Source organism: Aptenodytes patagonicus, chromosome 2 (assembly GCF_965638725.1).
Source record: "Aptenodytes patagonicus chromosome 2, bAptPat1.pri.cur, whole genome shotgun sequence".
Taxonomy (NCBI): Eukaryota; Metazoa; Chordata; class Aves; order Sphenisciformes; family Spheniscidae; genus Aptenodytes; species Aptenodytes patagonicus.
This window is the reverse complement of record NC_134950.1, coordinates 56,713,928-56,741,903: the sequence shown is the minus strand read 5'-3', so window position 1 is coordinate 56,741,903 and position 27,976 is coordinate 56,713,928.

Below are 27,976 nucleotides of genomic sequence, written 5' to 3'. Positions count from 1 at the left end.
AGACTCTTCTATACCAAAACAAGTTCTATTTTTTCCTCCTCTCTTTCCAGTAAGCCAACAGAGCTCAGCTCCATGGTTGCAACAGAGTCCACAGATTATTCTCTGTGCCTAACTCATCGCTTTTGTGGGGTTTTTTTCAGTAAACAGTGCGAAAGTTGTGTATTTATTCCTTCTGTGTGGGTTAATGTATCTGAAGATAAATTCTCTCTTTCCCCCTGCACATGCACAAACCTCTGTGCTGCATTACCACCAAGGATTTGAGTCCCAAACTGCGTGTGTAGGGGTGCAAAGCACAAATCTTATCATGTTCATGTTATTTGCTGATTTTTCAGTCAAGCCTAAAACTACTGGCAGGTCACCTTCCTGAAGCGCTGGAGCTCACTGCTCAGAAGCCGGCCCCAGGGACACACTCCAGGCTCTTCAGAAGTGATAGGCAAAGCCATGGGAAGAGAGGATGCATGAAAATGGAAGAGGAATGTGAAAAGCGAGATAGGTGGGTAAAGTGGGTGATAAAAGGGATAGTGGTGGGGAGGGAAATAGGAGAGAGGAGTAGCTCTAATGAACCTTGAAAAAAAAAATTCACACAAAAAGAGTTTTAGGGAATGTAAAGATGTCAGACTTTTTATTTATTCTCTTTTCTGTGGATGAGCCCAGAGAAAAAAAATGTATCTATATTGAATTGGTGGCATTGTTCTGGAATTTACATTATCCAGCTGTTAAGACATTGTTTCCTCATTGCACACCTATGTCTGTGTGATTTATGATGCCATTTTAGAGCAGATACTGAAGCCCGAAAGGAGCTGGGGTTTCCCCTCACGGCCATCTTGCACTGCATCTCATCATCTGCATCGGTGTGAAACACTGCCTGTGGGATTCAGCAGCAGGCAACATCTGCTTTGTGCTGGAGTAGATACCTGCACAAAGAAGCAGAAGTCAATGCCTCAGTATCCTGCCCAAGGCCATCCAGCAGGCCCATGGTGCAGCCTCTCATGGTTGCAATCTCTCAAGCCCCACTTATGTGTCTGAACCTCAGGAGCAACCCTCCTCTCCCAGAGCCATGTGGTGCGCCAAGTTGCCATGTCCCCACGCGAGCAGATGGTCTGCAGGACCAGAGTGAGCTGCTGTGCAAAGACCCCCATGGGGAGTCAAAGTAAGTCTTCCCATCCACAGGTGCTTTTATTCACGAGTGCTGAGGGTTGAAAACATACAAATGGGCAAGCAACGGGCATTTATGATGCCGTGTGAGCTCCAGCCTGCTGGTCAGTATATTAATGGGCATTTGAGCTGCCCGTAGTTTTCCTGCCAGGCGCAAGAGTCTTGGCAGCCATCCAGCATCCATCCTCTCCTGTTAGACTGCATCCTCCCACATTGACCATCCTACGCATCTCTTTTAACCTTACCTTTGTGCAGCATTTCACAACTGTGCTGTGTAAAATCAAATACTTAGATAGCTTTCTTAACCATGGTTTAATTCATCAGCCCCGATGCTTCTCTTTGTTACTCGAGGCAAATCCAGATGTTCTCCCAGGTATAACTGAGGGGCAAACTTTGTTGATGATGTTTTTGAACCTCTTCCTTTGATATAAACACTGGCCTTGGAAAAATTCTTCCCTGCTTTGTGAACTTACTTTTCCCCATTTGGAAATACTGAATAAACTGAACAACTTGGCGGCACATTAAAGCTTGTTTGAAACCACACACAAAAGATTTTGTGCAGCTCAAATGCCAGAGAAATGTGTTCACATGTGATTGAACAAAATAGTCCAAGATAAGAAAATCTAGCAAGAAGAAGGTGGATGAAGAGCATGCTCTTGTGAAAACCTTCATAACTTTGGATGAAAGTCAATGCAATGAGGTACTCAGATGAGACTAGTTTGCTGAATCGTATCACTCTACCACAAAATAAGCAGTGTGAAAAGGAAGATTTTACTCATTTCACTTCCATTGTTATCCTGCATCTAGGCCTGAATATAAATTTTTAAAGCCTCCCAGTATTAAAGCTATATATTTGTGTCAGCAAATTGTACATAATCTGTTTTGTAAATAACCCTTGGGCCAAATTCTGCCATGAGATGCCCACATACAACTCCGACAGTCCTCAGCTGAAGTTATGCATGAAACAACAGAAAGCGTAATTTGACTGAGCCAAATCCATCCCTTTTAGTAGCATAAAACACTGGAAGAATAAGTTGGACTAAATTCTGATCTCAGATGCATTATTATAATTGAGATAATAACACAGTCAGCTAAGTTACTGTCATTTAAAAATACGCTAGCAAAAAAAGAACAGAATTATAGCTGTTTGTTGTAGAGTCTTATAGAAAGATTCTTCTTGATGAGATGCTGGGTCTTCAAAGAAAACATCAAAGCCTATGTTAAAAAAATGAAATTCCTACCTATATCAAGAGTTTTGTGCATTTTGACATAATAGAACTGCAAAACAGTAAGTCATCAAATAGATCTCATAAACTATTTTTTCCTGTTCGCCAGAAGGATGAAACTTTGAGATCAACTACATTGCTGTGTGACTCAGTGGTGTTACACCTCACTAGTAAGATTAATAAATGAGATTAGAATTTTCACCCATCATATCCTGAATTAACTAAAATGGTATATACCTCACCTGAAAACTTCTTACGTTTCAGCACTGACCCCTGTCACTCTGTAATGGAACTTCCTGTTCTAGCAACACATCTGTATTCTCATTAAATAAAATAAAAAAAAAAACAAACCAAAAAACCACATTTCTCTATAGTTTTAGAACCGTCACATACTTTTGTAATTCTCTAAGTCTCTGGAAAAGTACTAGTTCCAGAGAAAGAGTAAAAGAGCTCAAGATTAAATTTATCAAACAAGACATCTCGCATACTTTTCCTCTGCACTGCACTGTAACAGAGCCTTCTAGTTCCCGTTTTCTTGAGCAATAAAATGAACTAAGTAGTTCTGTTCTAGGATGGCCCTGAACTGAAAGACTGGGTCTTTGGCACAGATTTTAAGGTGGAATTATTTAGATTTTTTTAATTTTCATTTTCAAGGAGAAAATTTCCTTCTTTATTTTGTCTCATTTTGTTGTTTGCAAAACTAGCATGTGGGTCTAGAACTGGATTTTAAAAACTGGGGTCAGGAGCTGTCTCATCTAGGGCTGGGGAATGGGTTTATCTCCTTTTATCTCTGTGATTTATACTGTTTTGTTGCAAGGACAATAAAGTGTTATTACAATTCCATGTGTGTTACTACTCTCTAAGGAAAGGGCAACCTATTAGGAAAAAGGCACAAAACCCAATGTAATTTGAAAATAACACAGCATAACTGATATTTCTTTAGAACAGGCTTATATGGAAGGGAACCAGAGGTTAATTGTGCAAAATAATATTACTGCACATCCAAATGCCATTTCTAAATGTTATAGTACATTAAAGTATACTGCAGTGAATTAATAGTCCTAACAGTGATGATAAGCATGAGTGGACTTGAGGAGGTATCCTGCAGCTGCTTTCTGTCACATATAAGTAATATTAAGGAAACAAGTGCAAGATTGCTTTTGATCAGAGTTAATGAGACATTAGCAGTGGATAAAGTGACTTTAACCCCAAACTTCCTTATTATATTTTAGCAAAATATTGCTAAACACTTTTTCTGTAGTGACAGAGGTGGAATGACCTTGCAGAGGAATTTGGCAAGCCTGTATAATGTATGGGTTGCTTCCCCATTTAAGGTGTCACTAGTAGGGCTACCTCATGCCAAGCAAATTTCCATCCAGCCTCCCTTGGTGCAACCTAATGATATTTCCACACTTTGACATCGCTGTCACCGGTGGATATTGGTCTAGCGTTCCCAGGAAGTCTGGACCAGTATTCAGCAAAAGTCAAGTCAGTGCAACCGAGGCTGAACAAATAATTCTCGCCAAGGGCCACATCGAGCTAGTGGCTTTCAACTGCTGAGGTGTTATGAGAAACAGCATAGGAAATGGTGACTGAGTGTCCGTCCTGAGAGCCCTGTAGCTTTCAGTGTCACCTGGCTCGTAGCGGTAGAGGTCATCTTTAAAGGAAGTTACTCAGTGCTGTGGAAGGGTAAGTGGACTTTTATGAGAATTTTTCTAAGGTAACCAGAAGGCTCAGATGCCTTTTATCTATTTCTTTTCAGAAAGTGTGGGGCGCGTGCTCTGCTTTTGAAAAATCTCACCTGGAAAGGCTCCAGCAATGAGCTGGAAATTCTATCGCTCCACAGCCCCTCCATGGCCCCAGCGCTCATCGCTGCTGGGCAGTTCTGAGGGAAGGACAGGGGCAAAGGGCTCTTAATGGATTGTGTAGTGTTTCAGGATACTTGAGGTTGTATTTATAAACCACATCTGCAGAAACCCAGATTAGAGGAGTGCCAGCAAAGGCAGCAGTGTTCCAGGTAGCTGCACTGCTCAGTCTCTGTAAGAGAGAGATGCAATTCGCTCTGCTTCTCGGTGCAGTTCGGAGTTATGTGCTCCTAGATGTGGATGAAGATTCCAGAGATACTGAACAGAAGCAGCACAGAACTATCTACTGAAGGAATAACACGTTCTGCAGAAAGAAAAACTTCTCCGAAGATTGGTATGCAAGTTACCATTGAATGATTGCAGGGAGAAACTCAAATTTCTCTGAGTTTCACTTGCACATATCTTAAGGAAAGTTCTCTCAAGTAATGAGGCACAACAATTTCCTTAGACTTTCATATATGTTCTGATCTATTATTGCCTTAAGCAAAAAGGTGCGGCATAAACAACTGCATTACAATGCAATGCACACTCTAGAGCGTTGTAATCGTAGACATAATTGTAACAGCAGGTCTATGTTGTCCAGCTAAATAGAGATCTGTAATTCAGACCATGCAGAATGGAGTGTGGTTTGTACCTCTCAGTGTCATAAATCTAAGGTGGGAATTTTACTCTGTGTGCTGTATTGCAACTTTCTTCACTGTGTGGTATTGCCTTCAATGGCAAGGATAAGCTCCTACGTCAATTCAGTGCTAAGAGGACTCCCTGGGTATCATCACCCAAGTGTCTCTGGCCAATTAAAGTTTTTAACTTGGTCAATCCAGCGTAAATATTCTTTAATCCCAATTAACACAATCCATTCATCTTTATGATAGTTTTATGATTGTGCCAGCTTTTGCAGACCTTGGAATACAATACAGCACAGAAAAACCCCACAGCCTGAATGAAACATCATCTTGTTATTGAAATAGCATGCTGATATTTTTACCTGTAATGTGATACCAGAGAATGAATGAATGCTCCAGGATAGATGTTCAATTAAATCTCTTGTTTTCATTCCTGAAAGACCGCCGCCATACATTTTAGATTGTTCTGCTGTACTATGTCATTAGGGGCAAAACATATTATTAAGGTTATTTAAAGCAGGTATCTCTTCCCTTTAAGCAAATGTTACTGGGAGGGTTTGGGGGTATTTTTTCAGCCCCGGTTATATTAATTCCCCCAAACAAGATTGTAATTACAGTGTAAAGGAGAAAAAACAGATTTACGGTTTGACGACAGTGAAGGCAATAATCCTAACAAATAGAGGACAGAGCCTAATAAAAAACAGCTATGATTTTTGCCTTGTCCCTGACTATGTAATTTCCTTGCTCTATCTGTGGGAGGACACACATCGCCTGAGCTACTCCTGAGGCTCTCCAAAGTCATCTTTCACTCTTACATTTCAGCAGCAAGCACTTACAGAAAACTTTCATTCCATCTAACAGCTGTGTATTACCTAAGAAACCTCAGCTGCAGGATTGTTCAGTGTGATTCTTGGAACATAAAAATTATTGTTTTTCATTGAAATGTTCTGGTCCAATTTGACCCACTGAGACCAGCAAATAGCGAGTGCCTGAAATAAAGCATTTTCAGATGACAGGAGAAAAGGACTGGGAATTAGGAGGCTGAGGGTATTAGTTCTTGCTCTGCCACTGGCTGCCTACACGACCTTGGCCAAACTGCTTTCTTTCTCACGTTTCCCTTCCCCTGTTCTCTCCACTTCAATTGCAAGCTTTCCGTGTTTGTTTGCACAGACGGTAGCACAGTGCAATTCCATCTAAGAAAGGGCACATTTACAAAACCAGGCAGGCTTTCTCTCTCTCATTAACTTCGGCAGTCTCGTGTTGTCGTGGGGTTTGTTGCGGTTTTTTTAGGGATGAGGATTCGGCACATCAGCTGGTGAAACCTTATATTTTTGTTTTGGGAGAAAGTATTTTTCTGGGTTTTGAGTCCACTCCCTCCTTCCTGCTGAGCCGCGGGCGCAGCGAGATGCGTGTGGACAGGGATGCTCGTAGCCCCGGTGCAGGCAGCTGGGAAGGGCTGCTGGCAGCAGCTGGTGCCTACTCCTTTCCGAGCTGCCTCCCTGTCCCGGACCCACTTCACCACGACCGAGAGGGGAGTTCCTTCACCTGGCTTCAGGAAAACACTGCTTACTTGGCTCAGACATAATTCAAACATGAATTTGGTAAAAGAATTACAAGGAAGGTGGAAAACAGCAAAGATGCAAAGGCCCCCTCATGCCTAGATTATGCTGGGATTTGTATCCAGATAGGTTTTTAGCCTGCTGCAGTCATTACCACATTTTGAGGGCTCAGGTAATTTTCCTCCATCACTCGATTGATTGAGATGGGGTGAATTTTTCCGCCTTTCCCAGGAACCTGGCTGGGTCACTAGAAAGGGTAAGTTCAGACTGGCCTATTTCAGCAGGTGACAGAAAGCCACTTCAGACACTTATCTGATGAGGAATCTGATACCTTGCTTGAAAAAGCCAAATCAGATGAGAATGCAGCAGAAAGCAGAGTTCCTACTACGTCACTGGAAGGAAACAATCTCCTTTTCCTAGGCCTTTAGTCCTTGAATGATCGGAGAGCCCCAACATTAGGCTGGGGAGTAGCCGTGGAAAGGAGCAAGGGAGGAGATCTCCATGGGGCGGGGAGATGGTGGGGAGTGTGGTGGCAGGGAAGGAGGAAACAGCCTTCCAGCAGGTGAAAACAATTAGGGAAGAAACTGTGACCTATCCTGCACAAGTTATTAACAGTTGTTCCCAGATGATTTTTATTAATAAAATTGTGGCCTAATTATGCCACCTCACTTCAATTTTCTTTTACTTTCAATGCTTCTGGGACAAGAAGCAAAATATATGCAGGAGAGATGAGAAGATGGTCCTGGAGACAAAAATCCCTGATATTTTTAAAGACACATTAACCAATATACTAGCAACTTTGCTCATGGGAAAGCAGACAAAATAATGAAAACAAGGAGACGGAGACTAGAAAAAGAGAAGAAATGGAGTGAAAGGAAGAGTAGAGCAATGTGGAAGAAATGAAGGACACAGTGCAGCTTCTTAACTTGCAAGGGAAAAACTTTATTGTCAAATACCGTGCATAACATGTACGAACAATGAATACTTGCTAAATCCTGTACAGAAGCGTGAAGGGTATAGAAATGCCTGCCAATACATCCTTTCCTAAAAAGATCCATCCATCCAGGGCAAGATTATGCAGGCAGCCTCACAAAAGCGTGCTCTGCGGAGGCCGGTTGTCTCCCCTCCGGTCCTCTGGTGTTACTAGAAGACGACGACCTGGAAAAAAAGCAGCTTTTTTATTCTCAGCAATGCTGTATACAGGCCTTAATTTATAAAGACTCGTTCCGAATAGTCATGCTGTAACTTTAATGGACTTGCTGAAGTTGAGAAAGTTCAAAAACATTGCAGGCTGAAGATGTCCTCTTGTTTTTTCATTTTATTAGTTTTTAGTTTGCAGTTTGCTTTTAAAAAGCCTTGTGTTACTATGGTTATAACTGTGATGGTCAAAGGACACGGGCAAGCTAAAATTTGCAGGTCATTACTGGAAAAAACTAATACAGCGGGAAAAAGGAGATAATCTTCCTGGCATACAAGCCCTTCCTGTCTACTTTTTCCAACCATACTAGTTGGTCTAATAAAAGATGCTACTCCCACCTACAAACGTTATCTTGACTGCGAAAAGATTGTGATTAATTTACCTCTCTAAAGGCCTCATAATACGATTTTTTTTAATGCTGGAACAATCCTGAACAATGTGCCTGTGTATTTGATAGTCTAGATTTGAAGCACTAAACGTAATTTGCGACATAACTCACTCAGCTTTTTTTTTTTTTTTTGCTCCCAAATGCATAGCTTAACTCACATAATCAGAAAGTGGATTTACAGAAGCCATTGCAGCTTTAATAGTTGAAGAAGCATTAGCAATTTAGGAAAAGGTAGTAGATAAAAAGACTGAAAATTTTAGAAAATGCTAATCCTTTTCCTTACTGAAACACACTTGCCTTGCCTGAGGCATCATTCCTAGGGGGGAAAAAAAAGAAAAAACAAGCTGCATTAAGACTTAACTGCAGGGTTGGATTTAATTTTGTTTTATCACATTTTTACACAGGAAATGTATATGACTGTGCAGGAACAGTCCTTCCTGCAAAAGGTATCATCGGAGCCTTGTCTGACATGTTTGTAATTGCTTATGCAAAGACTGGGAAATGTGATGGGGAATGCGATGTCCCAGCAGAGGTAAACTGTATTAAAATCCAGTATAAAATAAACTATTGCTAGTCAAAGTTTGCTTTGAAACTATTGCTCTCGTTTGACCAGCTTAAAGCATATTCATTGCTGCTTGTGCAAGAACAGCTCCTCTGTTCAAACACTGGCAGAAAGCGGGCACAAAAGAGGCATTTTGCTCGGCTGTAGTGTGTAGTTACAAATTATTTACATTTGGGGTGGAATAACATCCTGTTTTGTTTTTATGAGAGTATTAAGCATCTTTTTGATACTGGATAAGCAGCGAAAACCAACAATGTTAAGGACATAACAATACATCCTAGGTACCTATCGCTGCAGTAGACAAGCACCTTGGCAGATATGGATAATGGAGACAGAGACGTTACAGATTCAGCTGTCATTTTGTTGTATCAGCTTACCTTCTAAACCTGTCTGGAAGAGAAAGGGAATAAACTGCTGTTTGACATGCATGCAAGAAAATTTGTTCTGCTGCTTATGTGCATGTAAAATTGAAGGATTTCTTTTGGGTTTATTATTAGCATAATCAGAAACATTGCACTCCATCATTTTGTTATAGTAATCCTTGTTGTTGTTATAGGGACAAAATAGACAGCACGATAAATCCTTTGTTCCCTTACACTGGGACAAAGCCAAAATAATCATGTTCATAATGGATTTACTCTGGAGTTTACATTGGGATAAATGAAATCAGAAAACATTGCAAACTTATAGGTATTATGGACAGTAATGGGTACCAAGTGTAGAAAATGCAGCGTTACCACTTGAACTCAGTTTTACCTTTCACAGCATTATTGGGCTGCTTTTTTGTGCATGTCAGCCGCTCAGAAGGCTAACATCTAGTAGAAAAAACAAAGCGAATTTTATGTAACCAATATCTTTTAAGTCCTTGGATTTCCAGATTTCATGCTTTCAGTGTGATTTCTTATGAGATCCAAAATCCACCACCTTTTAAACTGACAATATTATAGCTGAAGCAGAAGTTAAATAGAACTCCTAGGACTGGATTAACATTTTTCCTGGCAAAGAGGTAAAATTATATTAACAAATTTTGCCAAAGGCTCCGCTACGTGTGCTTAGGGAGCAGGCTGTCTGAGAAGCAGTCGGTACCTCCAGAGAAGTGGTTCGTCATTGGCTGGGTGGTTCTGAATGTACCAGCTTGTTTAAATAGCAAATGATTTTAAATATGAAAGGAGGCTTCTTCCAAGAATTGTTATATTGAGCATCACAAAATTGCTGGTGTTTTTTTTTTTTTCCCAGAGAGCTAACCTCCATCTGTTTCTGAAAGAGCTTAGCATTCATAAAGTAACAAATTATATTTCAGAGCATAGCTCTTTATCACTCACCAGTTAATGGGGCTAAGAAAAGATTTCAGAAGATTCTTCCGACTGCAGTGCAGGCTGGGAGGAAACAAAAGGAGCCGCCTGGAGATGTTGTGAAGGCGTAGTTATTTGGTTACAACTTAACCTCTTGCAATCAGAAAGCAACAAAAGGACACATGGCATTTAGGTCACTACAGAAAATGCTGCCATTAAGCTGGTCATATTTCAACGGAGTTCTGAGGTCTGAAATGCTATTAGGCAAGCAACAGACTGGAAGGAATATGAAGAGAGAAAGCACTGAAGAATGCAAGAGACCAATAGCAAAGGACAACATATTTTAGAGAATACACAGTTTTCAATTCACCCCTCGTGAAGCTGGAGAGTACAAGGAAGCAGCGATCGTTCGGTCCATCATCGATCAAGATATTTCAGGGACTCAGGATTCTTCTCCGCGTGTGTCTGAAAGCACTGGAGAATTTAACTTTGTATTAACCACCCAGCTCCTGTTTCTGCCTCTTGTTGGTTGTTGGCATGTTGATGGTTGGTTACTGTATATTCACGGCATATGGAGGCAACGGGCCACCTTCCCCATTACCTGATTGTCTCTGAGCAAACCACTGCTTAGCAAAACTCTTCTCTGTCTTGCTAGGGGTGGTTAGCAAATGCATTCCCGGTGCTTTTCAACTCTAGATGGTTAGCAATGGAACTGCTCAGCCTCAGCCCTGAGATGCCTTTTTGACGACAGTTTTGACAAAACCAATACATTTCCACAAGAAGTCTCTACAAGGTGGTCTGAGTCCATAAACATTTTGTTGGAAAACTGCTGACCAGAGCTACCTAAAAAATAGAAATATCTCTATGTAGTTGCCTTTCCAGTCTTACCTTTCCCCTGTCCTTCCACATATGCATTCCAACACACTCTCTAAGTATGTGTCAGATACTATTTTCCTTTGGTTCCTTGTCTCAGGCAAGGCATTTGAAAGAAGGTCACCCAGTGGGTAAATATTCAGCGCAACTTTCTTATCCAGCCCTTCAGTGGATAATCCCATGTGTTGGTTGGTCTGAACCTTGAATACTCCATAGAATTATTACTTTCTGAAGAGGTTAATTTGTTTTAAAAATTATTTTCATTAGGGCAAAGAAATATATTTTTCCTTTAATCTCTTTGTCAATGGCTGAGCTCGGTAACAGAAATATTTGCTCCCTCCCACCCCCAAAATCAAGCTTCAGGCATAAAAAAACATGTAAAGATGGAAAAGTTAAAAGCAACTTGAAACCTGGATCTGATAATAGACAATTTTCAGTGTAGCTGTCACTGCTGGTAATACGTTAATCCTTTCGTAAACACTCCCACACCTCTCCATAATGAACATAAATGAATACCACATATAGGAGATAATCACAAATATTGTAACCACGACAGTTTTATTAGTGCTAATGATACTATTTCATATACTCACAAAACACATGGCAAGCAGGTTAATACTTTTAAACTGGCTGAATCTCTCTCGTTTGACAGTGCTACACTTGCCCTGAATTTCCAGAAGGATTTATTGCAGTTTTGGTCTCCCACCTTCAGGGCAACCACTTAGAAGTGCCCTGGAGGGGCTCAGTGTTTAGCAGCAGATCAGCATTTCCAAGGGCAGCTCCTCCAAGGTAACTCACTTCGCAGAAATCAATGCGTAACACACATATAGCACTGCCAACAGCATAAGAACAGCTGTGGCACTATTCAGCTGAAAGAGGGAGAAAGGATGCATTTAAGGAGACACAATACATTTCTCCGGTTGACTTGGCATAACCTGATGTGATTTTCCTTTCAATTTGCTGCAGTCCCACATGTAAGTCAAACAGAGCAGTTGCACATGTATCTGCAGCAGCTGTAACAGTAAACTTGCTTGGACATTGCTGGTTTGTTGGGGGGTTTTGTCTGGTTGCTTGGGGTATTTTTTTTTTTCATGTGCAACTTTTGCTATGCCTTCACGATAGTGACATCATTTAGCTCATTCTTAATAGGGGATATTTTGACCTGATGATGCGTTGCCCTTATGGTTTGACTGATGTGTGTTTAGTAGAACAGCAGTAATGTTTGCCCATTCTTAGTCAACTGAGGGCAAATCAAAATAAGGAAGGATTTTGGAGGCTATAAAAACTTTTTGCTGCATGCCATCTTTTTACTGCTAGCATTCCTGATGCCCCTAAACCCTCTGGCTGTACTACTCACACTCAGTTTGAAGGTACAGTGGAAAGTCTTATCTTTGTCTAAAATAGCATCGGTCTTTTCCATTGCAAAAGTGATCTGGAAGACTAAAACCATTACAAAAATCAGTTCACTACAGTTAAGTGAGTGTCACTCAGCTTTTAAATACCACATTGTGAAATTCCCATAAACGAGGGGAGGGGAGGAGGGGAAGTTTGTTGTTCCAATGTTGCAAAAGCCACGTTCCTGCTCTAGGAGCGAGGAGTCCACTGGGAAGAGGCAGCTGCTGAGGAGCTTCGAGATGGTCACAGTCCATCTGTGGCAACCAGCACTCAAGAGCTGTTGCTGGAAATCCTTGCCTGGAAATCTTGCTGGCTTTACCAGTTTGCCAAGGATCTCAAACCTGCTCCCGGAAACAAACAAAAAACCCCTAAATCATTTACGTCCGCAGACTGAAAAGAAAAAAAGGGGGAAATAAAGCCTTGCATACTGTCCTGGCACGCTCAGTACGATTAGAACACAAAGCACTCAGCCTGCACTGAGCAATTCTGCTGTTCTTTTGGGTACCTGCAGAAATGGCTGAGAGCATCCTCCTCCTCCTCCTCCCTCTTAAGCGTTCAGCAAACAAGAGTTTGCGTTGTTGCTAATGGTATATGATTTCTCATACCTTTTAACTCTCCCACGGTGAGAATGGGGACAAGCTCTAGAGACAGCAGTAAGAGTTTCTGAAATGTGGGTGATAAAGATGCTGAAGTCTGCAGATGTAAATGGTTTTGAATGAGGGAAGCTGAAAACAAAAACAGTATCAGCTGAGGATACTTTTGGAGTTCTGCAATTCTCATCCTTTGTGAGGGAAAGAAAGCAGAAAGTTTATTTTACGCAAAATAAGAAAAAAGCTTTAGGCTTTTGATTTTAAAAAAGTAAACCTTATTATTATTATATAGTTAAAAGCTGAAACTAATAGCTTGCGAGAAGCTTTTTTTTCCTCCAAAACAAGAAAAACCTGAAAAAAACAACTAAACTTAAAATCCCTCTGTATCCAAAACCAAAAGGTTTGAATAGACTAGTAAGACTAAATGGAAAGTAGTTTTGCACTAAACAGAGAAAATGAATCATTTTACAATTCAGCATATATGATGGCAATTGCAAGAAACAAAAAATACAGGGGGAGAGAGAGAGAACAAGAGAGAAGTGTGAGCACACATGCACATGTATGGGTGCATGCAGGTGTGTGTGCTTGCAGAATGAATTAGGAATACATAAAAAATGCAATATAAAATTGACCCTACTGCTGCGATCTTGACAGATAAGGCGGTTGGACAGGAGCTGTCAGTTGTTATGGGAAAATGTTTCCTCTGAACATTTTAGCTGCCTCTACTGAATGCCTTTCCCTCCACAAATACCTCATGCTCCATTTTAGTAAGGAGGGAACTTTTTTGCTTATTTTCTTGGAAAGCACTGAAATGTTTCTGCTAAACAGATGTTTTGGTCAAATGCGATGTAGAAGTAAGTTTGCTTTTTATAAATCATAAAGATGGTGGAAAAACTTCCATGGATTTCTTGCTAGAACTGTAGACATAAAACAACAACAACCGCCACCACCACCAAACCAAAGAAAAAAAAGAGCCCAAAGAAATTCAGATTTTGCTGCATTGTGCTGGCATGTGAGGAAGTCTAACTGAAGTAAACTGGCAATACTGGGGTCGACACCATTTAACATGCCCTGAATGATGTCCATCACCATCCTGATTGATGAACACCACCAGCAAGCTCATGCCTAGAGCTAAATTAAGGTGAGGTATCAGTGCGCTGAAGGGCACGGCTGACGCTCACACGAGACTCCACAAGCAGGAGAAATGGGCTGACAGGAGCCTCCTGAAGTTCAAAGGCAAATGCAAAGTCCTTCCCTCAAGAGTGGGTAATCCTATGCTGTAGCACGGGCTAGGGACTGGTGGAAAGGCAGTTCTGCAGAAAAGGACTTGAGACCTTGGTGAACAACAAATTGCACAGGAGTCAGCAATGCACCCTTGCAGCAATGGAGGTGGACCTCTTGTTGGGCTGCTTTAGGACAGGCATAGCCAGCGAGGGGGGAAACATTATTCCCCTCTACATGGTACTGGAGAGGCTGCACATGAAATACCGTACTCAGTCCATGGCCATCCAGTCCAAGAGAGACATGGACAAGCTGGACCAAGTTCAGTGGAGGGCCATCAAGGTGGTTGGCAGCTGGAGGACATGACACATGAGGAAAGGGAGCTGGGGTTGCTTTGTTTGCAGAAGAGAAAGTCAAGGGGAGAGCTAACTACCTTCCACTGGCTAAGTAGGAGTTATGGAGAAGGGAAACCAAACCCTTCTCAGAGGCATAAAGTGGAATACGGTAACAAGTTGCATCCAGGGAAATTTGGACTGGATATAAAAAAAGTTTTTCTTTACAGCAAAAGTGTTTAAGTCCCGGAGCCAAGAAAGTTTGTGGAAACTCCACCACTGGGGATTTTAAAGCTTGACAGGTAAAGCCCCTGAGCAACCCTGATCTGACTTTGAAATCACTTCTGCTTTGTAGCAGGAGGTTGGACTAGTTGACCTCCAAAAGTCCCTTCTGATATAACCTTTCTATGATACTACACTTCTTTGAAATTATTTATTCACATGGGAAATTTAACTGTCCAGGATGAAAGAAAAGCAAAAGTTTACAAAATCCTATAAAACTGAGCAGAACTAATTAGAATTAGAAAACTGTTTCTATATCACTGCCCTAAACTCCTGATTCATATCCATATAGCTAGTTTAGCTAATGCAAGCACTCCAAAGACTAATAGATAATGATCCAGATCCAGAAAGGAAGTTTAATGCAACAGTAGGGACTGGATCAGTCCAGGCACCGGGAGCAGGGGACATCTATGTTTTCTGCCCTGTCAGTCTCTGGAAATTGATTACATGCTGTGTCTGAGTGCAGGTTTGCATCCTGACACTTTGGCTTGGGGCATGGAAAATGTGAGCCCTAATTCCATCTTACTCTTTGAAACACAACGAGGAGCTGGCTGTAGGCTCTCAGTGGAATAAGCATGTGGATCTGGGATCTGAGAAGAGAGCCGCCTATGCCAGGAGGCAGAGCAGAGTTTTGTGAGCAAAGCTGTGCCTTAGGTCTGCAGTCCTTGAGACAGAAGTGGATGGAGAGCACTCATATTTCTCTCTTCTCACAGGGTTTACAGCCTGCCACCATCTCAAAGTGGGTATGGACAGTCTTTCTTTCAGAAAGAGCTAGGCAAGGCATAGGACACTTATCTTATTGTCTCTTTATACATTAGCATAGAGGTTAGTGGGCTCTTTGTGGAAGCAGAAGATGTTTTCTCAGAAGCAATACCCTCCCTCCCACCCCCAAGCTTGAAGAATGTCTCATGTCTCAGGACATGCCTTAATTGTCAGTCTACAGCTTTGTGAGGGAGGGAGGAAGGGAAAGGGAGGCATTCCCAACTCTGCTGTGAGAGCTCTTCAACTGCTGAGAAAACAATTCTTTTTTTTGAAAGGAAGAGGGAGGGAGGAAATTTGGTTTGGTCACATCTCAGAGGCTTATGTTTTGCAGTTAGAGATACACACTTCTAATAAAGGCTGGCTCTGTGGTCCTAACCAGTTTTTGACTGGGCAATTACTTACTCGAAGACGTATATGCAAGCCAGAGAGCATTAGAGATGTGTTTTAAGAAGCACGTTCATAGAAACCAGCACCCCCAAGCTCAAGTATACAGGGAGCAGTATGCAGATCCAGCAACCCCACCCGTGCATGATCCTGTGGCACGTTCACCTTCTACATTTACATGAGGGACAAGAGGAGGAGGTCATTCATTTCATGGGTACAGCCAAATTTTTTCTTCAGGGGTGCTTCTTCAGGTATATTCCCCAGTGCAGGGCACAAGGGAAACTGCAGCACTGATTGAACATGTGAGTAGTGACTGTGCTACAGAAGAGGGGTGGGAGTAATAGCTCCTGATATTCCCCAATAAATATGTGCTTGAGTGTTTTTGCTGGTAAACCGCTGCCTGTGCTAATGAGTAGTTCAGTGTTGTGTGGTTGTCCTCTATTTTGGCAGTGGCAGCATAAACCAGAGCTACTTCCTTCTCATGAAATGGGAGGTTTAGCTGTGGAAGTCTCTAGATAACTAGCTCCAGTGTGTTTTAGTTTTTTTTATGTTGACTAAGTTATAGTCTGATTCCACTTTATCTACTAGACAGCATATTTACTTATGTAGAAAAATGAACTGAGAAATACTGTCTCTGTTACCAGACACTTGACCTACTAATGCCCTATGACCTCAATAATAAATTATTTCAGGTTTGTGATGCCAAATATATGCTTGCTCTGACTACACAAATAATACTGTGTAAGCTGATTTGCCCCTTTGCAATGGCCTTGTGTAACATTACCAAATATTTTCATGCTTGTTAGAAATTCAGAAGTATTTATTGATTCAAGAAAACTCAGAATCCAAACTGATAACAATGAACTTACCTGCAAGGGGTGTTTTTGCAAAAAGAAGATGGTCCAAGATGGTTGCTTAAGGGATGGGAGTGAAATCCATGCAGTCTTAAATTTGCATTTTCATGAAAGTCCTTACTTCCAGACTTCTATCAAATCTGCTTATGTTCTTCAAAACATGATGTACCACATCTTTTCCTTCGCAGAGGTGAAGCCTTGAGCCTATCAAATGAGGCAGAATGTGAGTTAAGATAAGCTAGGATATATTTTTAAAACCCACTTCACCAATGGGCTTCAAGCTCTAACTTGCTGCAGTTACTCTGACAGCTTCAGTCAATGTGGAAGTTCATTATTTCTTTTCAATTTATAAAAGCTGCATTCACATTATGAAGCAGAAGATAATCCTTGTGAGTTAAGATAAATCCACAGACAGTGCTCACTTTAGTTCTAATTCTAATTAGAATCTGCACATTTATTATAGAAAATGTAAGTTGTATGATTTAATCTTTCATATTGCCAACACTGACCATATTATTTCTGTATTATAAGTTTGCCTTCCACATATGCCAATATAAAAAGGATTATTAACTTAAATCCTGTATTACAAACACTGATCCATACAGTGAAGCAATTACATTACAGCAGTTGAATATATAGGGGCATAGAGCTCTTCCACCACAGTCAATAGCAATTTAGCCATTAACTTAAATGAAAGCAAGATTAGGTCTGTATTCCAAAAGAGGTAAAATGCATTTTTATAGCTACAGTTAATGACAACGTCAAAGTAAAAATAATGAGTCAAATCATTCATTGTGTACAACTGCCACTGCTAGCTAAAAAACCCACCCAAACCAAAAATCCTTATTGCTAATGGCATTTATATTGTCAATCAGAACATTTACAACATCTGGAGAAGGTAATAACTGCGTCAGCTTGGATCTAAACTTCAGCTTGGATTTAAGTCCAAATAGCAATTAGCAGGGGCTCACCTTCATCAGATCTCAGAGACATCAAAACTCTGCAAGCTGATGGGACTTGTGCCTACCAGCTCCTCACGTGTGAGGAGCTTGATGCGGTAGATGGGCTCTGAAAGTATCAGTTGTCATTAGCCAGAGCTGCCTGTCTACACAACCTAGAGTACTCGCTAGTTCTCCTTAAAAAGAGATTGTGCTGCTCCCTTTCCATTCATATACCTAAGGCTCTCACCTTGAAAATTAGAAACCAAGGTTCAATTCTCTCCTCTGCTGTGATCCTGATAAGGGAGTGATTGGCCTAGCTCATAAACTAGCTCATAAACTAATCTGGGGTAGAAGGTCCCTTCCCCCTTGCTGTTGAAGCAATACCGTCACACACAAAAAGAAATGAGAAGATGAAAAGTGAGCACAAAAGAGCCCACCTGTACATGCAGAAGCACCTACACGGTCACCTAGAAGTGAGGTGAAGGAACCTACATAAGAGGTTTCTTGCTAATGGCTCTCACAGGTGCGTGAAACTCTTGTTCAAGATGAAACGTCTCCACCAACAAGCGCTAAGGCTTTCCAGCTTTGTTTCTCCTTAGCTGTTCTGTGCAATCAGCTTAAATTGAGCATGTCGCAGGATTCTCTTTGAGATGAAAAATTAGAGTTTGATTTTCACAGGCTACGGTAGAGAAATGAACTTGTGTTTCTTGTAGCCAGTACTTGGACTTCTGCATGATGTTATACTTTCTGATCACATCAGGGCTTTCGACAATTTGAATACAGATTTCTGGCTCCATCTGTATGTGAAGTAAACCTGTGCAACTTCTCTCTTAAATTATTTGTAAAACCAGGGACTAAAATCTGATAGCTTCCTAGAATGGTAGCTGTAGGTCTAAAACAAAGGCTGGGAACTACTAGAAACACAAACAAGACTCGTCAGAATTGGGAGTTAAACGCTGGCTTCCAGCTCTGTGCAGATTCCCAGAGGCTGTTAGGCATTTTGTATTTTTGCAGAACGTTGCCTGTCTTTGCAGTGCAGGAGATGAGGCAGTCTGTTCAGCCAATATGAAGAAAAGGTGGCAAAATCCAGTATACCCAAGAGGAATGAAAATATCAATGTTTTCTGCCCCAAGGAAAAGCTTGAGATTAAATAAGAACCAAACCCCCATTTTCCTGTCTTTGAAACCAAACATTAGCAAGAGTTTTTTTGATGCTTTAAAATACCTCTTTTATGCCTTTCTTACGGACATTGCTGAAGAAATGAGTGGGTGGTGATATATTCAAAGCATGTCTTGTCATGTCTAATTGGCTATATAAAGAAATCAAATAGCCCCCTTCTTCAAAAATATATAGCACATTAATAAGGAATTATTATTTTAATGATAGAGCTGACTATTGGCTAGGAGAAAAAAAAAAAATTGTTCTTGAAGCTAATCAAGACCCAGATTTTCCAAAATGTTAGAGAACAATTGTCAGTCAGCTGTCTAAAGCATCCCTCAATCAATTGATTTAATAGAAACAATATCATTGTAATAAAATATTGTCAAAGAATATGTCTCATAGTTTGAAAAAACATCCCTGCAACTTTATTTTACAACTGTCCGTGATTTGTCTTGGGCTTTTTTAATCTCACAAATGGAGACTATTCTCTCATGATAAAGTTCTAGCCAATTGACATTATCTCTTAATTATTTTTGTAACATATTCATTGCAAAATTTGTTCAAGTAAAAAGTTATTGTTTAATTTCCATGATGGATGGCTCATTTCATGAGTATTAGATTAGTGGAGAGTGTACAATTTGTATTAACATGCATATGTCATTAAAGAATACATTGTTTTCTAGCTGTCTTCAAACAAAAGCAAGCCTATGAGATACTGATTTGCTTTTGCGACATCTACTCATGTGGATAGTTCCAGTTAATATTCATGTGAGTAAGGATAACATAACTCAATCTACAGTTTTTGCTTTTATTTTGCTTTGTTTTGCCTGATTTTTCTTTCATGTTCATTCTAGAAAACACACACACACACAATTTTTCCTTGAGATTGCTTTCATAGTAGGATTAATTTTGATGCTAAATGCAGCCAGAAACAAACCAAAAGGGCAACACTTCTTGCCTAAAGAGAATGAACATTTCTGTGCTGTAAGGAACAATCCTGCACTTCTAGGAAAACTGAAGGGGGGACCTAATGATAGGTCTTTCATTCTCTCAATCCCTTAATGTCAATTAACTGCTATAACAAACAAAAGGACTGAACATTTACAGGGTGACAAAAGGGCACCACAGATTTTTAGAATTTCGCGCCAGATTAGTAGTTCCTATACTTTCCATTGCCCTAGCAGCCAGGAAGCCCCTGCACCCACAGTCATGGGCGTTCCTGATTCAGCCAGTCCATTGCTCCCATGTGCATCCCCAAGGACTACTTTTTATCATTCTTGCCTTAAGGCTCATTTAGATTTACAATTCTGGAAAACATGTGGGCTTCAGACAGACACAAAAATCTGTCTGTCTTAAATTGCTGGGGTTCAAATATGCTTCTAGCTCAAAGCTACAAGGCAAAAGTGATGAGGAAGGTAGTACTTTCAGTAATCCTTGTGCCCCCAGATCTAGACTGGGATATGCTGAATTTCACTGCATCACCAGACAAGAAACTCGGGGCACAAAGGGACTCTGCAAAAGGATGATGGACATCAGGGTTTGTCTCAAAATGGCAGCAGTACATGATTATGGTTTTCCTCAACAACAGAAGGTGGGAAGAACTCCTGACTTCCACAGCGTAGACATAACTTTAGTTACCGAAACAGGATTTAGTGCCTAATTTCAAAACTGTGACTGTGAACTCGGCACTCAATAGCCACTTAATCCTGGTGGCACCTTTACCAAGTGCCTTCTTTTTGACCCAAAGTGCTGGGAAGCTGGGGTCCAAAGAAGAGCAGTGCCTCAACCACCTGAGGAGACCCTAAATTCCAGGATCTCAAGTCAGGCTTGCTTTGATACTGTACTTTCCATGAAAGTCACTTTTCTTTGTCTACTATTCCACCACTTCCACAGGAAGAGGTAAAAATAGGTATGAACAATCTCAGCCTGGGGGGAAGGTTTCCTACTTCTCGGACAAATATGAAGTACGTGCCAGCACCCACACCTCATGTTCCTCCCATGTTCTAGAGAAAAACAGTGATCCATGTCCAGCTCAAGCAAAGAAGAAATGTGGGGGCTACCCTCAGACAAGAGCCCTGCCTGTCAGATCCAGGAGCACAGCAGATCTTGCCTGCAACTTTGGTTCAGGCACCAGGACCTGAGCTGGGGGGGGCGATCCGGACATCCCTCTGTGCCCGGGGTTTCCTATTAACTGCACTAGGCAGCTCCCATTCCTCTTGTGGGACACTCACCTCCCTGATCTGAAGCACCAAACTCTTTTTTTGCAGAAATGGTGCCAAATGGTGGGGTTCGGTTTCCACGCAGGTGGCCAGGCACCTCAGGGTTACACATTTTGGCACCAAGCCTATGCTTTTTAACCGGGCAGAGTCCTGTTTGGGTAAGCATATGCCAGGATAGACATAAAGCAGTTATAATTCGTCAGTTTTTTTTTTTAATGACTAACTCTCCGATAAGTTTCCAGTTGCCTTGATGCTGGTTGATTTTAGTGGAAGCTTTCAGCAGCTTTCAGGATAGGACTGCATTAAAAAGCTAGCTCATGCATATGCAGCTAGTGGTAAATGAACAAGTATCTCTCTAATTAAAACACATCTAGGAAAGTCTAAACTAATTTAACATCTAAATGACTGATGATAAAGGGGTAAGGGAAACCCAGAAATATTAGCCTTTTAAAAAATTGTTTGGCATAAGAATTATAAAATGAACGGAGATAAGCATCAAGTCATCTAGCATGAAAAACCAAATGAAAAAAATCGCTGAGACAAAGTTATGGAAAGGGATAAAAGTCCGTGTGCGCTGCAAGTGAAAAGACATGGCAGAAACGTGCTCAGCTTCCCCAACATGCTATTAACATCTGAGAAAAACACTACTGAAATGTTACAAACTAATTAAATTGGGCATACAAGGGAACCAATGGGAATAAATTATTATGCAAATGCAAGGTTTTCCCTACATCAAGCAACTGCTAGAAGTCAGTGTGGTGTTAAGCAAGGAGAGGGGTGGATGCGGGGCTGCCCAGGAGGCAATGATCACACCGAGGGACCCCGGCGCTGTAGCATCGTGCTCGGGTGTGGATGTACCCAATCACAGAAAATGGGGTAGAATCCCACAGAAGGAGGAGGGGTAGGAAGGAAAAAATGTACCTGGGACTTCCTACAAAGGGAAAAAAGAGACTGATGCAGGAGTGCTAAAGCAACAGTGCCATCTGCCGCGTACTCCCCTATGGAAGCAAGCTGATTTTAGCTGTCTCCTGCTCTGCTGCAGCAAATCTGAGAGCCTCCATGTAGCACTGAGCTGAGGAGGGCAGGATGAAACCCAGACTTTCCTCCGGCCCAGCCTTTGTACCCAAATGTGTATACAAGCCTCCTGAAAAAACATTTCTGGACTGTCCTTATTAGAGATATTGCCCATTAAAAAGAAAAGGTTTTCTCTCTCTTGGCATAGCAGGACCCTGTGCTCAGACACTCGGTGAAGGATCAGTCCACTATAAAGCAGTCCGTCAGCAAGACATGCATTGTGAATGTGCAAGCAACCAAACAGCTGCTGTCCAATCTCTTTTCTGTGATGTATTTTTGTCACCTTGTAAAAGGGCTTTCTGTTACTTGTGCAAATCTGGTGTTAGTTTCAATCCATATTTTTATGCACAGTCCTTTTCACAGCAATTACAACAGAAAAGTCTAATCAATATTATGAATTTTTATAATGCCTTTCATCATTAGCTCTCAAAACTCATTTCTAAAGACTGAACCTGACAGAGCTCATAAAATACAGGTGTAGCCACTCCGTGCACAATTCTGGCAGATTTAAGTCTGTAACCCACACATCCATGTTTATGCATCTAATACTTTCAGCCTTTACTCTGACACCCTTACTTATTTAAAGAGTTCCCCCAAAACTTGTCCAGGATGGAGGAGGAATGGAGTTTTGATAAGGTGACTCCCCATCACAGAATCATAGAATGTTTTGGGTTGGAAGGGACCTCTAAAGGTCATCTAGTCCAACCCCCCTGCCATGGGCAGGGACATCTTCAACTGCATCAGGTTGCTCAGAGCCCCGTCCAACCTGACCTTGAATGTTTCCAGGGATGGGGCATCCACCACCTCTCTGGGCAACCTGCTCCAGTGCTTCACCACCCTCAGCGTAAAAAATTTCTCCCTTATATCTAGTCTAAATCTACCCTCTTTTAGTTTAAAACCATTACTCCTTGTCCTATTGCTACAGGCCCTACTAAAAAGCCTGTCCCCAAAAGTCTGTCCTATGACCTCCCTCTGGATGCTCAACTTACTCCTTAAGGACATTTTGCAGGATGGATAGTCTAACATTGTTAGCCGAGGCGGTGTTATATTTAATAGGTCCCATTAAAAAAATTCCCCACACTAGGACATCCCTCTTTAAAAATGATTATAAGCAAAAGGCTATTCTTGACATACTCCAGCATCTACTTACTTTCCTCATTAGACCATTGCTCAGGCATCTATTCTTTTTACACATGTGCTACAGAATCCCTGCGATTTGTCTGCTGTGGGTGTTAAACTTTGGTTTTCTGTTAATTTGCAGACTTCCAAGCTGTCCTCTATGTCCTCTGCTGCTGTTCCTAGACTCATTAATGACGCATGGAGACGAGGCTTTTGGAACTAGACAGTGTGGGATTCTGGGGCAACAGATGCTCTGCGGTAACTCAGAGATGCTTCATATTGCAGACCTGATCTTTGCAATCAAGGGTATAAATTTGAATTTCAGACAGGGATAAAACTTGTGATGAAATGTTTGCTATGAAGAGAGCTGAACTCCAAGAACTGAAGTCAGCTCCTTCATGGGTTCAAAATATGAATCCCAGTCTCTACTGGTAATGAATGAATGCACACTCCATCACTAAAGTACCTGAATCACTGCCTTAGCACGCATAGGCTGCACCAAGGATGCATTTCTTGTGACTTTCTTTCTGTCTCTTTTTTGGCTTCTTGGAACTTTATATGATTACTTTAGATTGGAATAGCTATAAGATCTGGACGCTTCACATTAATTATTAACCTCAGTATCTGACTCCTATATTTTAAGATCTACAGCTCTGAAAGAGGAGACACTGCTGGCAGCAGCTACCTTGGGAGGGTTGAAATTTATTATAAATCAAACTAATCTATACTGTCTCCTGCTCAGGAAATTGAATTCTGGGAGTTTGTGAGAGTCAACTCAGAGTTGACTGAGACTCCTAATTCACACAGATGAAGGACATTTGCATTGAGATAAGAAAAATCTGTTGATCTGATTCTTATTACAAATCAAATTTAGTCATTCTGGAATTCAATCTACCATATTTAAGTTAGTTAGTGGGACCTTCAAAAATGGAGAGTGGAGTCTTTGTTCTTTAAAAATAGATGCAACAAGATTATCTGTTAAAAATAAGAGATACTCATTTTGTGCATATTTAGCCAACAGATACTTATAATCAGAGAGTGATAACAAGTTCCCATTATTTGGTTATGGGCCTCTGCTGGCTGAGGTCCCACAGTGGCAATTTTTGAGAGAGTTCTTTGTACTCATGAGCTTAATCAAAAACAAGACTCAGCTCTGTATTTTCCTCCACAAAGTCAATGGACTAAACTCATCAAAGCCATAGGGTTAAATTTAGCTCAATGTGTCTTTGTTAAAATGTTTATAACGCAAACGGTGGCTATTCACAAAAGAAGTAACAGAGAGTCTGTAGATGGATTTGTTTCTTTGTCACCTCACTGAGCAGCTGGAAGGTATCTCCAGGAAGAAATACAATATATGTCTTCTTTTGAGTCTGAACACCCCCCCATCCTATTGTGTAAACTTGGCCACCCATTTCCAAGAAGACGATGGGCATCTCTGTGCCATGCTTATTAGCTACAGTTAAGAACATTATTAAAAGCTCATAGATGCAAGTTATTCTAGCTAGTGCACTAAAAACTAAATAAATGAAGTGATGGATGTTCCTTCTGAAGTCAGAAGATTCAGCATTTGCTCTGCCTTACACCTGCTGAGGGAAAGTAGCTGAACTTCAGCGAGGCCTCCGCTGGAAACGGCAGCCGTGGGAACTGAAGAATCGCTGTAACCCCTGCCGGTGATGGCCATGCCGGGTCTCGGGCGCCTTTGTCACAGCAAATGCTTGCAGGGATCCAGTTTGCCTAGAAACAGTTTTCTGCTGCCAGCAGCCCTCTACTTGGGATGAAGGCATCTGACACTGATGTTAAGCGAACGAAGCCTTTCGAAGCAACTGGATCCTGGTGCCACAGGCATGCTCTGTGTTAGAAGCAGACAGTGGGGGAACTCAGACGAGGGTTGGGAGGGATGTATTAAGCTGTTAGCAGTAACTCCATGCTCTGGCTAAACCTGTGTGAGCGCTGCTCCAGCTGCTCCAGCTACTCCAGCTGCTGAGGTGTTTTGTAAGCAATGAGTTAAATTCTTAGTGCAGACAAGGCTGAAGAGGTGAACATTTCTTGATGTCCAGCTTTGCAAACATCTTTGACCAGGTATGACAAAGTGTGACAGCCTGAGAGCATATTAATGAGCAGCTACTTCCCAACAGGAACTGTTATATCAGTGTTTCTTCTCCCTGTGTTTTTTCCTGCCGCTATCCTGAGTGATGACACAGAGGTGCACGAGCAGCTCAAAGATGACTGCAGCAGCGTAGGTATCTAAAACAGCCAGGAGGGCTTGGGATACAGAAGCAAATATTCTAACCTTGGAATGACAGCTCTCTTTCAACTGGAGACGGGGTTATGAATATAGCATTTACTTTTATACCATCAAATAGAAATAATAACATAATGGACCAGCAATTCTGCTGTTATTCTGTGGCTACGAAAGCACATAAACTGAAAGGCCAGGGGAATGATTCTTTTGCAGCTAGCCTTAACTCCTCTGCAGATACAGAAGTATAATGGGAAGCCAGAAATGGACCTCTACAATGCCCTATTTAACCTATGGGAACCTTTCACTAGGAGAAGGGGTGGGCACACTGTGTCAGAAATTATATACAGTGCTAATGATATATTAGACAGGAGATAATAAGCCTTTCAGGGATTCCTAAATGTATTACTTGTTAATTTAGGAGGTACCCTGGGTGCAACTTATGAGGTGGTACTAATTTAGAAGGTATCATGAGTAACTGTGCTTGCTGGAGGGCTGAAATGTAAATCCCATTGTTCAACAGGGAAAACGAAAATGCTCCTTCCATTAAGTCTGTGATCTGTCCTTCACTTGCCATGGGGAATAGCATAGTTTAGAAAGCTGCCTTCTAGGATGTTGAACAATCATGCCTCATCAGTGAGATCTCTAGATTAAAAATGTGAACATTTTTACATTACTAGAGGGATTATTATATTTTGCTTAATATTTCATATATTTGGCATCAAACTACCAAGTAACCAAGTATAATGTATTAAAATGCCCTTCTAGTCATATTATTTGCCTGCTTTTATGTAATAAGACTCTAACTGCATTTGTTCAGTGATACTATACAGTGGTTTGATTTATGTTTTGTAGTGTCGGGCTGAGAAGGGACTTTAAAACTGATTGTCATAGTCAGTTCCAATCTATCTCAGTTTCTATGGATCCTGAAACAGGACGTTCTCCTCGGAGGCAGAAGAGTTTTTGTATCCTTCCTTTAAATACAAAACTGATGCAGCACCACCTTCCACAGAGCTGGATGCACCTTCAGGCACCCAGCAGTAAGCAACATCGTTATTTTAAGCCCTGATTGATTCCTTCCAGAACTAGTGGATAAATTACACTATTATGCTGTTACCGTATCTTATACCATAATGCCCTGTGTACACCGGGTCCAACCCTCTTCACTTCTGCATGCCTACAGTTCCCACTGTACTCAATGGGACATGAGGCTTGTAGGAGTAGTTCCCTTGGTCCTGCTTTGCTGGGGTGAGTACCCCATGTAAGGAGAGCCCCCCCCCAAAAAAAAAAATTGCCTGACAGTCATGGCAGGGCAGTGCTGGGCTTCACACCACACACGCACATCAGCTAGGTCAGTCCAAACCAGGCAAGCAAATTTGTGCTTCTTTACTGGATCCTGTTGTCTTCCCTTTCTTTACCCTACCTTTTTTCCTCCTGTCCTGAAGTTAAAGTGAGTACCTCTCTGTGAACAGTGTAATTGTTAACGCTCTCTGTAATTGTGGTTACGCATCGTTGCTCCAGCCTCAGACTGTGGCTTCCCTTTTAAAGGACTGACACCAAAGAGTAGGAGTGTATTACACACAGGTGAAAGGGAGTGAGGCGGGCATATTTTTACAGCAGAAATGGAGAACTAGACATAAATCTCACTGTCTACAGCACATGGCAAAATCTGGGGCTAGACAAGAGAATCTGTTCCTGCTTCTACATGTTTCTAAATCATTCTGTAGCAATATGACAACCAGGGGGACCGAAATGCCTCACTTCCAAAATACAGGTAACAGAGGCAGTGAATTTATGTAGAGCTTCACCAGGAACAGGAGGAGACCTCTGGAGAATAAGTCAGGACAGGATTTCTTGTTTGTTCACAGTTGTGCATAGACTTTTTCCTATGTCTTTAACATTTGCAATAGCCCTTCAGTAGCTGGTTAACATAAATGTCCATCTAGAATTGTATTGGAGACTGAGGATTTATGAGCTACAGGGGTACAGAAAAATGCCACTAAGTGCAAAGTATATTCTGCTCTTCAGGCCAGTTACTGCTTCCTGAGGCTTGTTCGCCATTTTTCACTTACTCTATTTGTTGTTTTTCTTTTCTTCTTCTCTCTTTTTTTTTTTTAATCCCCCTGCGTAGTTGATGAAGACAGGCCTCTGCTAATGATTAACTTGCTTTGGAGGGCAAATTCAGAAAAGGAGGATTGAACTGGCATCAGTCAAGCAGTCAACTTTAATTAAAAATGTCAAAACTCTTTAATAAGAAACAAAGAGGCAAAACAAAAGAGGAAGGAGAGTGGGTAGCAATAGAAAAGAGAGAACATAATAAAGCAAGAAGGAAGGACAAATGAAAAGAAAAAGGCAACAGAATTAATGGGAAAATGCAGATAGCTAATATAGAAGAAACTGTACATCAGCTGTCCTGGCTTCTTACTAAAGTGACTAGATGTCTAGCAGTAGCCTCTAAAGCGGCAATTCCTTCCCCCTTGCCCCCCTTATATTTATTATTTATGTGATATTTTAAAATATGCTGTTGCTAGTATGAACTGTGGCAAGGCAAATGTGGAGTATTTCTGCTGTGTATTTGTTGTTGAATATGCACCCAAGCCCAGGTCCTGCTCAGAATAGGCAACTGCTGGTTTGGGGAGTACAAGAGAGAGGGGAGACTGTT